At 42.6% G+C, this 16,865-nt stretch overlaps 1 protein-coding gene across 4 annotated transcripts in view; it reads left to right on the plus strand.

Moving 5' to 3' along the window:
* The window catches only part of STAC (SH3 and cysteine rich domain), a 172,048-nt gene that overhangs the window by 134,109 nt on the left and 21,074 nt on the right, over window positions 1-16,865 (plus strand). The window lies entirely within an intron of this gene.

Genomic DNA, 16,865 nt, shown 5'->3' on the forward strand with positions numbered 1-16,865 from the left:
ATACTGTGAGGTCTAGTGGAAAATTTTTTTTAAATCCATTTAATTCCCAAATTAACATTGTTAAAGAACCAAAGTAAAGATTTTTGGTTATTCTCCCAGGGACTTGCAGTTTCCCTAACCCCTCCCAGGTATGCTTTTGTTTCAGGAACCACCCTACTTCATCAGAACTGAAACAGGAGAGTCTGGGACTCCCATAAAATCTGAACCTTTCTCTTGACCACAGATTAAGTATATTCCTGTGTTTCAGTGGCAATAAAATGGGAGTCAGCTCTATGTCCACATACTAAGTATTGGCCTTATGCAATTTATAAATATCTCATTGTTCTGACTTTCTTAGTTATAAAAGAATGATAAAGGCCCCCTAGAGAAAGATGTTTTGGATCCTTTACATTTGTTTAGGCCATAAAACTTTTCTACATCTGAGTGAAATTGAAATGAATGATATTCCTAAATCTGCTAGGAAACGTAGTTCCTAGTCATTGTAAATACTCAGTAGCTAGAGGGCCAGGGAGTGGTGCTCCCATTAAGCTCACGCAGTTCTAAGTGCAAGGACCTGGGTTCGAGCCCCTTTGCCCCATCTGCAGTGGGTTTGCTTCATGAGTGGTGAAGCAGGTCTGTAGGTCTCAGTCGGTTGCCTCTCTCTCTCTCTTTCCCTCTCCCCCTCCCCCTCCCCCTCCCCCTCCCTCCCTCTCTCGTACAGAATACATTGTTCTCTCTTCTTTTCAGATTTTTTACTTTTTTATTTATTATTGGATACAGACAGACAGAAATTAGCAGGAGAAGGGGAGATAGAGAAGGAGAGTGACAGAGAGACACCTGAAGCTCTCCTTCACCACTCACAAAGCTTTCTCCCTACAGGTAGGCACCAGAGGCTTGAACCTACGTCTTTGCACACTGTAGTGTGTACACTTAACCAGGTGTGCCATCACCTGGCCCCTTTCTCTTTCCATCTCTATGTCCCCCTGCTCTCTCAATTTCTCTCCATCCTCACCAATTAAATGGAAAAAATGCCCACCAGGCGGAATGGATTCCTAGTGCTGGCACTGAGTCCCAATGATAACCCTGGAGGCAAAGAAAAAAAAAACTCAGTAGCTCATTATTATTATGATTTTTAGAATGTGGTGCTTACTGGCCTATCTGATCATAGAAGAGACTTTTTACTCCTTTTCTTCATTCACAGCCATAAAGTATCACACACACACACACACACACACACACATCCCACACACCACACACACACACACACACACACACACCCCACACACACACACCCCACACACACCACACACACACACACACACACCCCACACACAGGCTTTGGTGTTCTCCAGTCCCAGAGCAGGTTAGAATAATTTACTTCTTTAATCAAAAGGGCCCTTGGAGATTGGTTTTTCTACTGAAAAAAGAAAAAAGAAAACAAGCAGAAAGATACTGTAGCACGGAGACCTAGTGAAATATCAGAGCTGACATGCAGGATCATAAGCTCCATTCTGGGGTGACTCCACTTGTCTGGATGCCATGAAAACCCTGCAGATGGCGTCTGGAAGGCCTTAACCCTACTCTAGGTTACTCGCGTTTCTCCATATCTTCAGACTTATACCTTTCACATTTGTTGGGATGGAATAGTTCCATCCAGCGTGAAGATTCTGCCTTCTCTTTTACTTCCTCCAAACCCATTAAAAGCAGAGAGCTGCTGAGAGCCTCCAGTTAGGCTTTGACTAGAGAGCCCTCAGGTTCAGTATGCCACTGATTAGACTTCAGCTCTCAGCCCCTGGTGGTACTACCTCCAGTGACATTTTGCAGCCCATGTATTCATCCTATCAGAGTCCAGCATCTCTCTCTGTCTCCCAAGGTCAGCTTTGTTTCAGGATTTATTTGTGTGGTCTGTTCCCAAGGGATACTTAGACCATTCTAGAGCCTGGAGGAGAATCTGGGTCCTGGATCCTTAGCTCTATCAAGGCAATTATGGTCTTATACATCTGAATGTTTATTGTAGCATAAAAAGTTTTGTTCCAAACTCACTGGCTGGAGTTTTAAATACTACCAGAACAGTACGAACAGTACAAGAGGGGAAACAGCATCTTAATGTGGAGGCCTATTCCATCAACAATCTAATGAGCACTGTAGATCAGAGCCTGCCTAGGATTCCTCATTGGGAATGAACTTGTGCCTTAACTTCTTCAGCAAATGTTTCACAGTTATTATCCACCAATGGAATCAAGTATGACATACATTTACTTTGCAAGAAATATAGTGTAGTAGGCCTTTCTTGGGTTTTGTCATTCAGACAGCTAGAATTTAAATTTTAATAACTTCCTATTGTTTTATATTAGAAAAGTACTCTGAAGTCATCAAATGAGAAACATTCAGAAAAATACAGAAGTTATTGGGTTACTAAGGACTGGGATCTTATTGCCTCAGGTGGTATAATTCTTTGTACTTATTTGAGTTGGTTGAAGGTCAATAAGAGTCAAGTTGTATGGACACAAGGCAAAAGTTGACAGTCTGCTTCAAGACAAACAGGACTATTCATTCTCTGTATTATATAAATTGCAAGATTGGAGTGATAAATCATGCTCACATTTTTTTTTTTTTTTTGGTCAAGAGATTAGGTTCCCATTTTTAAATGCCAGGCACTGGCTCTTGATTTAGAATGTAGAAGGCAGTGTTTGGGGGGATAATTCCAGGATGAACTGAGGCTTTGCAGATTATCTTTTTCTCCTTAAACGATGAGGCAGAAAAAGTTTTTCTTCTTAAAAAATGTCTTCCTGAGAACCAGGCGTAGTGCACTGGGTTAAGCTCATATAGTACAAAGTGCAAAGGACCTGCTCAAAGATCCTGGTTCGAGGCCTCCTCCCACCTGCTCCCCACTTGCAGAGGGGTCACTTCCACAAGCGGTCTGCAGGTGTCTGTCTTTCTCCCCCCCTCTGTCTCTCCCTCGTCTCTCAGTTTCTCTCTGTCCTACCCAATGGCAAAAAGATGACCTCCAGACCAGGAACAGTGGGTTCATAGTGCTATCTCTCTGAGCCCAGCGATAACCCTGGCAGAAAAAAATACATGTATCTTCCTTATCCAAGGGAGCATTTTGAGTGTTACCCTCAGGACAGAGAACAAAGGAAATGAGATTAAAAGGAGTATCAGGAGTGTGAACTTGAAGGCAAACAAGACCACCTGGTAAGGCATAAATAGTCATAGGCCAGAGCAGATGAATCATCACTTCAGCAAGTTCTTGTTATACTTATGTCTACAGTTTTCTTCTGACAGGAGCAGTCCAGACCTCTCTCAGCAGACTTTCAGATTCACATCCCTCCCTGTCTGTTTGAGGAGTAGACAGTGCCCATCTGCTCTCCCCCAACCCCAAATGCCTGCTTCTTGCGGTAAACAATGTCACTATCTGTCCAGGCTTTAATCTGCCTCAAATGTCCCTTTTCCTTATGTCCAAAATGTAGATAATGTTCAGTTCCTCCAGGTTCTCTTTGCCTAAATTCCACTTATATCCATCCTCATCCTCATCCTCATCCTCCCATCTCCTGGGTTGTTGTAGCAGGTCCCACCTTATCTGTATTTCTAGTCTTTTCCCCATCCTCTCTTCCCATTCATTCCAGGCAGATCAGACTCTAAGGTGGCATCACAGTATACAGGGGGCTATCTAAATCTTGGAGTTGGATACTGTGGATTCACACCCTGCTCTTTGGTTCTATTAACTTACTTTCAGGCCTTTTGCATTCTCATTTTTCACCTCCACTTTCTTGTCTCATCTTTAAATTAAAACTAATAACACCCATGTCCAGTGAAGAAGCAATTATAGAAGCCAGACCTTCCACCATCAGCACTCTATAAAGAATTTTGGTCCATACATCCAGAGGAGTAGATGTTAGTGGATGATGACCAGAGGGTTCTGAACTCCAATTCTGTCAGGACAAAAAGAGAGAGGGGGGGGGGGACAGAAGTAGTAGGCATGACTTAGGAAGAGAAGGCAAGACCATAGAAAAATGGGCAAATATATATAAATATAGATGGAGCGTTATAGAAATAATAGTCAACCCATATTTGTGATCTTGGGAGAACTAATGCAGTTTCTAATGGAGAGAATAGGGAACAGAACTCTGGCGGTGGGAGAGGTGTGGAATTTTACCATGTTATCTTATGATTTTGTAAATAAATATTAAATCATGAATATTTTTTAAATTAAAGCTAATGGCTAATGAGACTTCCCTATATAAGATGGCTGTGGTTAAATAAAATATCACTATTACATGCATAGAAGGAGTTTAATTATGTTACTTCCAAGGCGCTCTATTCTTTTCAAGTATACATGCTTCCTTTTCTGACTTAAAAAAATGAGCAAGGCAGAAGCAGTGAAAGAGTATGTGTTTTATTGTGGATTTACTGAGTTGTTAAGAATACAGTAGTATGGGGGGTCGGGCGGTGGCACAGTAGGTTAAGCGCATGTGGCGCAAAGCGCAAGGACCAGCTTAAGGATCCCGGTTTGAGCCCCCGGCTCCCCACCTGCAGGGGAGTCGCTTTACAGGTGGTGAAGCAGGTCTGCAGGTGTCTATCTTTCTCTCCCCCTCTCTGTCTTCCCCTCCTCTTTCCATTTCTCTCTGTCCTATCCAACAACGAACAACATCAACAGTGGCAATAATAATAACCACAACAAGGCTACAACAGGAAGGGCAACAAAAGGGGGGAAAAATGGCCTCCAGGAGCAGTGGATTCATGGTGCAGGCAATAACCCAGCAATAACCCTGGAGAAAAAAAAAAAGAATGCAGCAGTATGGTATGAGGAGACAGATCATCAGATAAAGTGCAGCACCTTGCAGTAAAACCATGAGGTCTATCACTGGAACCACATGGCAACACCAAGGAAACTCCATGAGTGCTAGAAGAGTGTCCTGGTGTCACTTTCCTGTGTCTCTGGGTTCTTACTGAGATATCACATAAAAAGAAATTTAAAAAAAAGAAATAAAAGGAAAAAAAGAAAAAGAAAAGAAAGGAAGAAGAGAGAAAAGCTGTGATCTGATCCTGGGTTGAATGCCTAGCTAAAACACTCCTTTGCTGTGTGATGCCCCGTAAGATGCCTAGAGAAATTTCATGAGCCATTCAAGTCACTGCTTCTTCTCTGAAAAAGGATTAGGCCAACTCGGCTATAATGTGCATATCTTTGGACCATGGAGAGAATGCATGGTTACACACCAGACTTGATGCCAGAGGCCCCAGAAATCCCAGACTCAATCCTCTAGCTCAAGCCTGTGCCAGAGTTAAGCAGTGTTTTGCTCTATTTCATTAAAATAAATCAGTCTGTCTTTTTTAAAACAATATACATGTCTTTGCTTAATAATTTTCAGTTGCTTTCCATCACCAAAAGGCCTCCAGGGCCCACAATCTCATCTCTTTTGCCTTGTCTTGTTCTATGCCATCTCTCTATCCCTTCCAAGCCTATGTTACCTTTCCCACGAAATACTACCAGATGTCAAGGGATTTCTCTACCTGAAATCTGTCCCCTCACTTCTTCTCTTCTCTACCTATGACACCTCTCTCTCTCTCTCTCTCTCTCTCTCTCTTTCTCTCTCTCCCTGTTGACTATTTCACACCCACTAGATCTTAGCTCAGGTTCCTTTTCCTTGGTGCAGCCCCAATCTGGATGAGAGTCCTCTCTTATATACTTTCATGATGCCATGTCTCTTTCCTTCAAAGCACTTATCTCAAATATATATGTCTAGAATCATCTGGCTAACTTCATTCTCCTGTGTAAACTCCACAAGTATGAATGTCTAATTATTAAACCTTAAATCCCTGGAGTTTCATGATTTCTAAAACATAGATACTTAAAAATTACTTGATGGGGAGTCAGGTAGTAGTGCAGCGGGTTAAGCGCAAGTGGTGCAAAGCACAAGGACTGGCGTAAGGATCCCAGTTTGAGACCCCGGCTCCCCACCTGCAGGGAGAGGAGTCGCTTCACAAGCAATGAAGCAGGTCTGCAGGTATCTATCTTTCTCTCCCCCTCTCTGTCTTCCCCTCCTCTCTCCATTTCTCTCTGTCCTGTCCAGCAACGATGACAATAATAATAACTACAACAACAATAAAACAAGGGCAACAAAAGGGAATAAATAAATAAATATTTAAAAAATAATTACTTGATGTATGAATGAGTGATATGAAGATTAAGTGAACTAATGTTGTGTCTGGCACACAGAATTAGTAGACAAATCAAGTTCCTAATTACATAGTGAGACCTACAAAGAGGAAAACAACCAAGTTCAGAGGAGTTAGCGAGGACCTGTTCCCTGGAGGAGTGGGCTTTGAGCCATTATGAATATTACGGGCCATGAAGAAGTTACAAAAAAAAAAAAAAGTAACTCATGATCCTCTTCAGAATGAGCAAATGGTTTAAGACAATCTGGAAGAAGCCCTGGTAAGCCTTTCTGGAAGAGCACACAGTTGGGATTGGAGAGCAAATTTAGGGAGAAGGAGCCAGGGAACTAACTTTCTTTTTAGGGTAGTAACTACTCTTCTTACAAGTACTGTGGTCCTATCATTAGCCTCCAAGACCAATCTAAAAGCAGTCATTTCACAAGGTCTGCTTTGCTATGTTTCTGTGCAAAATAACTTCCATTAAAAATGTATCCATCCAGCAGGGATAGATAGCACAATAGTTATGCAAAGAGATTTTCATGCCTGAGGCTCCAAAGTGTCAGGTTCAACCCCCCATACCACCGTAAACCAGAGCTGAGCAGTGCTCTGGTTAAAAATAATAATAATAATAATAATAATAATAATAATAATAATAATAATAATAATAATGTATCCATCATCACCTAGCCAAGTCTCTAGAGTTTACATAATGTGAATTTTTACCATCCTGGGTAGCTGGACAGAAAAAGAGCATCTCTTGGAGTCAGCTAGACCTAGATCTGTCTCCAGTTCTGACCCTCAGTGGCTGCATCAATCTGAGCAATTTATTAAATATCTTGGAACTTCAATTTTCTCCCTTTTAGGAAGATGAGCTGTCTAAACAGATAATGTAAATGAAATGCAGGATTTCTTGCCCCAGTTCAAAGGCGGTGCACAGACTGTCTTGCCTACCTCCTTTTTATGTTTTTATCTTTTCACAATATATCTGATTTCTTAAACTTCTGAACAACTTTAGGAATACTACCCTAAGAACACATGGTGAAAAAAAAATAAAAATAAACTTAAAGGCTGTCATTCATAGCAGAGCTGATGAAGCTTCCACTGCCCCTATGGTAAGACTCTTGTGCCCCTCTCCTTCTGCCCTCTTCTCTCAAGTAGGTTTTTCTCAGTTGCTAATATGGGAAACTTGAGGTATCACTGACAGGCCACATGTGTTGGTATCTTATGTGGGATCTCCAGATTATCAGTGACATTTGGAAGTCTGATGATGTTAGCAAATCACCACAGTTCCTCTGTTAAGGTGTAATGAGATTTTATTTTATTTTGTGTATTTTTGCCTGCAGGGTTATCACTACACTACAAATCCACTGCTCCTGTGGCTTTTTTTTTTTTGATAGTACAGAGAGCAATTGAGAAGGGAGGGACGATAGAGAGGGAGAGGAGAGAAAGACATCTGCAGGCCTTCTTCACGGCTTGTGAAGCTATGGGGAGCCCCGGGGGCTCAAACCAGGATCCTTGCATGGGTCCTTATGCTAGGTACTATGTGTGCTTAATCCGGTGCGCCACCGCCTGGCAGCCTGGGTGTAATGACATTTTATAATAGATAACCAACCATAGAAAAGGCCTAAGGTGGAGGTGGGTGGTGGTGCACCTGGTTGAGTGCACATTGTCTGTCATGTTTAAGGATCCAGTTTCAAACACCCAATCCCCACCTACAGGGGGGAAGCTTCCCAGGTGGTAGAGCAGGGTTACAGGTGTCTCTCTATCTTCTCCTTCCCTTTCAATTCCTGGCTGTCTCTATCCAATAAATAAATAAAGATAATAAAAGAAAAAAAATCCTAGAACTCTTGGCAGTTCTAGGTTTAAGGGGGAAAAAATAGTCCGGAGCCGGGTGGTGGTGCAGTGGGTTAAGCGCAAAGCGAAAGGACCGGCGCCAGGATACTGGTTTGAGTCCCGGCTCCTCACCTGCAGACGGGTTGCTTAACAAACAGTGAAGCGGTTGTGCAGGTGTCTTTCTCTCCCCTTCTCTGTCTTCCCCTCCTCTCTCGATTTCTCTTTGCCCTATCCAACAACAGCAGCAATAACAACAATAACAACAATAAAATGGAAAAGTTGGCCTCCAGGAGCAGTGGAGTCGTAGTGCAGGTACGGAGCCCCAGTGAAAACCCTGGAGGCCATGAAAACCCATGAAGCCAGTCTGACTTCCTTGGGCAGCTGACCTCATCAGTGTGTCCTGGAGCCCAAAATCCCCAGAGCCCTACCCCATTAGGAAAAGATAGAAACAGGCTAGGGGTATGGATTGACCTGTCAATGCCCATGTCCAGCAGAGAAGCAATTACAGACACCAGGACTCCCACCTTCTGCACCCCATAAAGATCTTTGGGCCATACTCCCAGAGGGATAAAGAACAGGGAAAATTCCAGTGGAGAGGATGGAATATTGAACTCTAGTGATGGGAATTGTATGGAGTTGTACCCCTCTTAATCCCACAATCTTGTTGAATATGATTAAATCACCAATAAAAAAATAAATTAAAAAAGTCTAAGACATCCTCCATCAAATAATAATTCTAATTACTATTTTATTTTACGGATCCCTGAAAATCACACATTCTAATGCCAACTTAAGTCTTGAGCAAATCTACTCAAAATTCTACTTGAAATAGAAAGCTAGAGAACGCCATTATAATGAGCACTGATGTCACTATCACACACTGCCGTACAAATCCACCTAGATCCTGTGTCAGATCATCTCCTGGCAAGGTATGAAGTCACTCCCATGTGAACACACACACCCATGTACAGCAGTCATGTATACAAACTCGCCTCCACACATGCACATACATTCACATCCACTAGCAATCTAATGCATATTTACAGACACACAGCCCACACATTATTTGTGAAACTATGGAAGTCCACATTCGGCTTTTTGATGAGAGCATCTCCTGCCCTCCCTCCGCATTTGCATTGCCATTTGCCCCCTCCTGCTTCTTGCCTTGGGGTGCAGAAATCAGCAAAACTTTCTCAGCGCCACCACTTACTATTCACACCAGTGTAGCTCTTTCAAATCAATGAGGAACTTTTACAGCTCCTCTGAACTCATATATCATATAATTAACAGCAGATAGAAACACTTCCAAATAAACACAAATCCCTAAGACATCTTAGGGATTTTGAATTAAAGTATTGAAGTACATAAAAATCTTAAAGGCTCAACTGCATATTTTGGTGACCATATAATGCCTATTTCAAAGAATTCATTTCAGCTTCCCACATCTAAGTCATTTTCATTTTTATTGTAACTCTCCAAACAGATTTATATGTTAATAGCCATGTTTCATAAGGGGGTGGAAAGCTCTTGATTCAAGTAGAAGTAAGGGATTGCTTTTCTCAGCATTTTATATTCTAAGAGAGATCCAGATTCGTTGCCACTTCAGTGTATCTTGGAACACCTAGATTTGGAAGAAGAGATTTAAAAGAAAAGCTTATTTTGTTTTGTTACCCTCCCCATAAGGACTTAGGTCCTTGAGTTACAAAACTATTGGAAACTAGGAGAGCCAACTGTATCCATGGGTGAGTCTGAATAAAACCAGGGAGACAAACCATTTGTCCCATTAGCAACCATTTGCAAAAACCTCTGAGGATGGGATGACCTGAATTCTTTTTGAAATTGAGTTAAAGGGAGTCGGGCAGTAGCGCAGTGGGTTAAGTGCACACACCTGGCACAAAGCATAAGGACAGCCATAAGGATCCTGGTTGGAGCCCCCAGCTCCCCACTATCTTTCTCTCCCCCTCTCTGTCCTCCCCTCCTCTCTGGCCTATCTAACAAGATGACATCAATAACAACAGTAATAACTACAACAATAAAAAAGGCAATAAAAGGGTAAATAAATAAATATAAAAAATTTTTAAAAAGAAATTGAGTTAACAACAAGTTTAACTTTTGTATGATTGGTCCAAGGTATAAATCGTCAGTTTATCACTTGTAAAAGTCAGTGAGTGTGTACTCTCTGCTGGGTGAACCATTGACAAACCCTGTTCTCAAGGAGTCCCATGTGGTCATAGAACTAGAGGGTAGGTAGTAGGTGAGTGGAAAAGGAGGTGTAATGCAGTGAGAGGTCTTGTTAAGGAGGAATTTCAGGGTTTTGCTATAGCACTTCAAAGCAGCATTCATATAGTCCTTGGAAAGTGAGAAGGGCTTTGCCACATTGTGGTGTCACAGCCAAGTCCAGGCTTCCAGAAGGAGGGGTTATGGGTGCTGACTAGCAGCCATTCTCTTTTTCAACTAAAGAAAGGAATATAGATAAAACAGCACCATAAAGAATGTGCTTGTGGAGAACAAATAGAGGGAAAGTGTAAACCACATCACAAAGAAGAGTTTGTGAAAATTCATCACAGGATTAACAGCATCTACAATGACAACTACAGTCACTGCAATCTTCATCCTGCAAAGACTACCTGAAAATTCAGCAGAGCTAAGTGAATAGATACCTAGCCATGTAGCTCATATTGCCACCAAGACTTTTTATGGTTCTTCCCATTTTAGAGGGACAGAGAGAAAACTAAACCTAAGGACTCATAGGCAGAAATCGGAAGCTCAAGGCTGGAACTCAGGGAGGCAGATTCCCAGTCCAGTGGTCTTTCTCTTAGTCTAGTCTTCTCATCCTCTGCTGCCTGTGGCATGTTTTATCTCTGATAATGTTGACAGCTATATTTGCTCACCAGATTCAGACAGTTTATCAATTTGTGTTGGCCTCTCACATCACTTCTTACCAGTCTGTTAGAATTATTAAATCTGGTCTTTAAGATCAAGAAGCTTGTGATCTGTTGAATATGTTTATCAAAAATCTAATAATGCTTAACATTTTAGGGTAAAATTATGATCCTGTATAAATATAAAATGAACACATGTTAAAATTGTTACTGGAGGGGTGAGCAGTGGCACACCCAGTTAAGAGTACACAGTCCCATGTGTAAGGACCTGGGTTCAAGCCCCTGCACCCCACCTGCAGTGGGGAAGCTTTACAAGCCTTGAAGCAGGTCTGTAGGTCTCTCTCTCTCTCTCTCCCTCTCTACCTCCACCTCCACTCTCAGTTTCTATAAAAAAAGAATAAAAAGAGAAAGAAAGAAAGGAAGGAAGGAAGGAAGGAAGGAAGGAAGGAAGGAAGGAAGAAAGAAAACAGCACAGAGAGCAGTGGATTTGTCATGCAGGCACGAAGCCCCAGTGATCACTGGTGGCAACTAAAAATATTTTATTTTAAAGGTTGTTAGTTGACTCATTAATTAATGAATAAATAACACAAGACATCACATCTAGTTCAAAGGAAATTTCAGTTCAAAGCTAACTCATTAGATAGTATATCTTACCATGTACAAACATCTGGGTTCAGGTCCCTGGCATCACATTGAGGAAGCATGCCTGGCACCAGACAAAGGCCCATAAACAGTGGAGCAATGCTATGTGGCTCTTCATCTTTCTCTACTAGTCTCTCCTTCTCTGTCTCTATATTAAGTTACATGGGAAAGAAAATGTACACCAAGAATAGTAGAAGTGTGCATGTGTATGGTCCCACAGAAAATTCACACATAATTCCGGATATTGATGTAGTTTTACAGATAGAAATAAAACCAGCCTGTATACATAAAATAATAACTTATTAATTCCAGCACAGCTCACTTGCTTTTCTACAGATATGAATTACTTCAATTTTTATAGTCTACAGCTTTCAGAGCTATAAAATAACTCGGACATTGAAAGAAAGAAAGAAGTGTCCTAGAGGAGTGTGCTAGGCAGTGATACCCAAATCAGTGGTCGTGTGTGTGCCCCTGTGTGTGTGTGTGTGTCCCTGTGTGTGTGTCTACTTCAAAACTTGTTTCACAATTTTCCCTGGCAGCCCCTGAATTCTTTCAACAAATCTGTGAGGTTACCCATGGAAGGAGAAAATTGTGGTTAGGATAGTTGAACTAGAACTTAGAGGTTTCTTGGAGAATGTTGTTAAAACATATATATTTGAAAGATGGGCAGTAGTGCAGCAGGTTAAGCACACGTGGCGCAAAGCGCAAGGACTGACCTAAGGATCCCGGTTCAAACCCCAGCTCCCCACCTGCAGGGGATTCACTTCACAGGCAGTGAAGTAGGTCTGCAGGTGTCTTTCTATCTTTCTCCCCGCCGCCGTCTTCCCCTCCTCTCTCCATTTCTCTCTGTCCTATCCAGCATGATGACATCAATAACAACAACAACAATAACTACAACAACAATGAAAAAAAAGGGCAACAAAAGGATAAATAAATAAATATTTAAAAAAAAAAACATATATCGTCTTGGGTTTCTCCCATGCCTGGGAAACTAGGCCCTATGTGGAAATATGGGTGGTTAGATATCTCCCTGGATTCTGATTCCCACTGGATCTGAGAACAATTATGACTTAGCCATAGATAATCCATGGGCAAGTCTCAGTCAGCAGGTTTGCTGACTCACAGCTTATCAATCCCTTGGTCTCCACTGGACTTGCAGTGTATGACTTACAGGATAATGTCCTTCACTGTGCAGCTTATGAACCTTCCATAAGAGAAGAAAATGAGAACTCTTGAGACAGAATAAAACTCCCTTGGTGTCTCGTTTCCATTCTCTAAGTACATTACCGCTTGGCAAATGCATCAACTTAATTAAAACTAAATGTAATTCTAATGCACCAATTTGATTTAAAAATAATCTTCACAGTCACCAGGACATCAAAATGCAATTAAGGCTATTTGAGGAAAGTCTCTGATGCATGTTATGTTCTGATGCTGTACTGTGTCAAGAAACCCAGCTCTTCCCAAATGTCAGTAATGTATTTAGCAGCCTCCCTCTCACTCTGATGCCTCTTTCAGTTAGGTTCTGGAGAACGTGATCCATGACAGTTCAGGGACATTTACCAAATTCCATCCAAATGGCCATTTAAATGAATGTTTTCCCTATGAGTTGGTCTACAGACTTGGGAAAATGGAATCTTATAAATGCCAGGCTCAAGACAAAATCGCAGTTCAGGGGTTTCTATCTCCTACCCATGTAAAAGACTCTGCACCAATATTAGGAATATTGGGGGTCGGGAGGTAGCACAGCGGGTTAAGCGCACGTGGCACAAACCACAAGGACCTGCTTAAGGATCCCGGTTCGAGCCCCCAGATCTGGATCCCCACCTGCAGGGGAGTCGTTTCACAGGCGGTGAAGCAGGTCTGCAGGTGGCTATCTTTCTCTCCCCCTCTCTGTCTTCCCCTCCTCTCTCCACTTCTCTCTGTCCTTTCCAACAAGGAACCACATCACCAATAACAATAATAATCACAACAAGGCTATAACAACAAAGGCAACAAAAGGGGGGAAAATGGCCTTCAGGAGCAGTGGATTCATGGTGCAGGCACTGAGCCCCAGCAATAACCCTGCAGGCAAAAAAAAATAGATTATGAATATTGAGAACTGGGTCTGGTGAAATATTAAGCAGTATATGTAGAACTAATGGAACAATCTAGCTGGCTTTATTTTCTGTTCCTTTCAGCTTGGTTTTTCTAGGGCATCTGTTTGGCAGAGTGAGTATGGTGACTGTAAGCTTGGCTTGGGGCTGTTTTACCTAGTGAGTGGGTAGTAAGAGTATCAAAGTATCAAAAAAAAAATCTATTTGCACCATAAAATGGGCAGTTAAGTTCAAATAGTTTTTATGAGATTTAGGTGGTACAAAAGGCAGATTGGGCGTGGGGGAGGGGCAGGCAGTAGTGCACCTGGTTAACGGCACACACTGCAGTGTGCATGAACCCAGGTTCAAGCCCCTGATGCCTATCTACAGGGAGAAAACTTCACGAGTGGTGAAGCAGGGCTGCGGGTGTCTCTCTGTCTCTCTCCCTCTCTGTTCCCCCCCTCAATTTCTCTCTGTCTCTATCCTATAATAAATATATATATATATATATATATATATATATATATATATATATATATATATATATTTTAAAGCAGCTTACTCTAGTGGTGTTAGTAGCGGAATTCAAAGACTGTTTACTAGAGGTGACTTCTCTCTGAAGTTCCTGAGTGCAAATGCAGCCAGTTATATCCGTTTCATTCAGTGACCGACCCTGCCTATTTCTCTGCAGGCTGTCTGCATACACATCTCAGCATCTCTATCGTCTACATTACAATCAGTCTTCTGGGCAATGAAATAGGAACTCCAGCCTCTGGGTCTTGTCACACCTTTGTGTTTGTTGCTTAGATTGGCAGGGTAAAAAGGATGTGGAGCAGGGAAGCAAAGCAGAAGGAAAGGTTTTCTAAAACTCTGAATCACACCAAAGGTCAGTGTCTGAAACCACTAGAGACAGAATTCGAGGACCTTTATGTTAACCAATGATTTTTGCCCAAAGCCTACTGGAACACTCAATCAAAGGGTCTGGATCACTAGATTTTAGAATTTCCCAGGGAGAAATTACAGTTTAAGAGGAAATGAGCATGTTTGAGCCCTTAAGGTATATGAATCTTGGTGCCGATGACTTCTATGTACCCGTTCACATTCAATCCACACAGCAATTTTACAAAGTAAATGTAGCTAATTATATATTTGTTTTGCATAGGATACAATTGCATGACTATAGTCATGACAGCTGAATATCAAGGAGGTATATATGTTTGGAGTCAAGTTCACACTTGTTTGTGCCCCTCTTCAACATATTTCTTTATATTTAGCAGTGACTCTTACTATAAATCACCAGCTTATATGTACCTGCCCAAGATTCCTAACATATTAAAGGGGAAGTAGCTATGTGTTGTTAAAATTTCGGAAGGCTCTTGCTGGGCGGGTCTAGCTTCACGGGTGGGTAACAGAGACGCGGAGACAACGGCTGGGCAGGGAAGCTGTATTTCTTTATTCAAGAACAACGATTCATAAACTAAGACAAACTAATCACCAAACAGAACTCTGCTGTCTCTTTGCGGCGGTGCAAGCACTCTCTCTTACTCTGGAACTCAGGAACTCTCGAACTCAGGAACCCTCTCTCGGGGTTCCTTGGGGCGGGGCCAAGCGGCCCGCGAAATTAACTGGACTGATCCAATTCTCTTGGCGGGGGAGGGCTAGAACAAACCAATGTAAAGCATACGACAATTCCCCCTTTTCTTTTTAACTAAATGACTATAGTATCAAGGGTGTGGGGTGAACAGAAACATATATCATACAGGCATTTTTAAAAAAGAAACTGGCACAAACATGGAGAAACATGTAAGCAAGTAACAAGAACCAGTGTGCAAAACTTTATCAGCTTAAAAAAAACATTTCTTGCCTCTGGGGGGCGTACTTTCTTGACAGACATTTGCATGGGGGCGGGGAACGGCCTAGAGTCCCAAAGGCAGCTGGCTGCAATTTACTTACTATGAAACAAAACTTGTTATTAGCATATTTCTAATAGAGAAGGAATTTGAGACTTTTACATAGCAACAATGTCTTTTTAACCTTTTGTTACACCCATTCAAGATGGAGTCAGGAAAGGAAACCTCAGGCATGAGAATAATTAGCATAGCCATTGTGCGATCTACCATTTCTAATAGAGAAGGTAATGGAGAGTTTTACATATCAACAAGTCTATTTAACCTTTTGTTTAGACCAACTTAGTTAAAATATATTGATTGTTAACTAATTTTTACCTCAGACTTTAAATGTAAGTTAATTTTATCTTTATGAGAATTACGTTGAAAACCTTTTTCATTTAACTTTGTCTAGTAAGAATTTAGCCTTAAAGTTACTGTTTACCAAACTTTAAACATACACATAAACATGGTCATTAATACACGAGGAGAGAAACCTTTGTTACAAAGACATGTCATTTTAAACACGAATTTAAATCTGTACTTTCTTAGTTGTTGGGGGGGGGTTTCACCATCCGGAGGTGGCTTCTCATGCAGCTTCACTTCTAGGAATTGCAGGTTGAGATCTCTGCACAAATCTCTGCATACTCCAGCTTGTCTGCCTTCAGACCAGACCGGCGGCTGGAGATCTCGTGTGCCCAGTTTTGGCAGGGAGCCCGGGGGTCCGGGAGGTCTGGGAGCATTCCAGAATTTATAGCAAGAGGGCAGGCAGGCCAGTTTTGTAGAAGGCGTGGGCCTAGGTGCCCAGGGGTGGCGGCCATGATAGGCCACCGCGGCCCTGTCCCATGGCCCTGCCATGTCTGCTGCCCTGTTTGCAGTGGCCGAGCAGCATGGAGGGATCACGCGTCCAGTGCCCTGCGCCACGCGGTGGAAAGCCGGCTCCTGTGGGCTGGCCTCAGGCTCTTGCGTGTTGGCATCGGGCTCCAGCGTGTTGGCATCGGGCTCCAGCATGTTGGCGTCAGCCTCCTGCGGGCTGCGGGGCTCTTGGGGCTCTTGTGTGCTGGCGTCGGCCTCTTGCGGGCTGCGGGGCTGCGGGCGCAGTGCGCAGGGTTGTCTGGGCGCAGCCGGCTGGCTGGCTGGCTGTTTAACCAGGTGGAAACAGCATCTCCGCGCCTCGCCTCCCGCCCACTGTCTCTTCCCGCTGGCTGTTCTGAGTTTGCCCGAGCGAGTGGAAACCACAGAGTGGTCCAGAGATGAATGTTCCAGAAACAGCAAAACAGTCTCGTGAAGAAAGAGCAGAGGCCTTTGGAGATCTCTTCACAAGCAGAAGAGAAGGCCATAGTGCATAGGTAGCCAAATTGTCTGTACTTATCTGAGAGATGCGCAGGTCAGGTCCACGTGGGCGCCATTTG

This window comes from Erinaceus europaeus, chromosome 21, assembly GCF_950295315.1.
Source record: "Erinaceus europaeus chromosome 21, mEriEur2.1, whole genome shotgun sequence".
NCBI classification, from domain to species: domain Eukaryota; kingdom Metazoa; phylum Chordata; class Mammalia; order Eulipotyphla; family Erinaceidae; genus Erinaceus; species Erinaceus europaeus.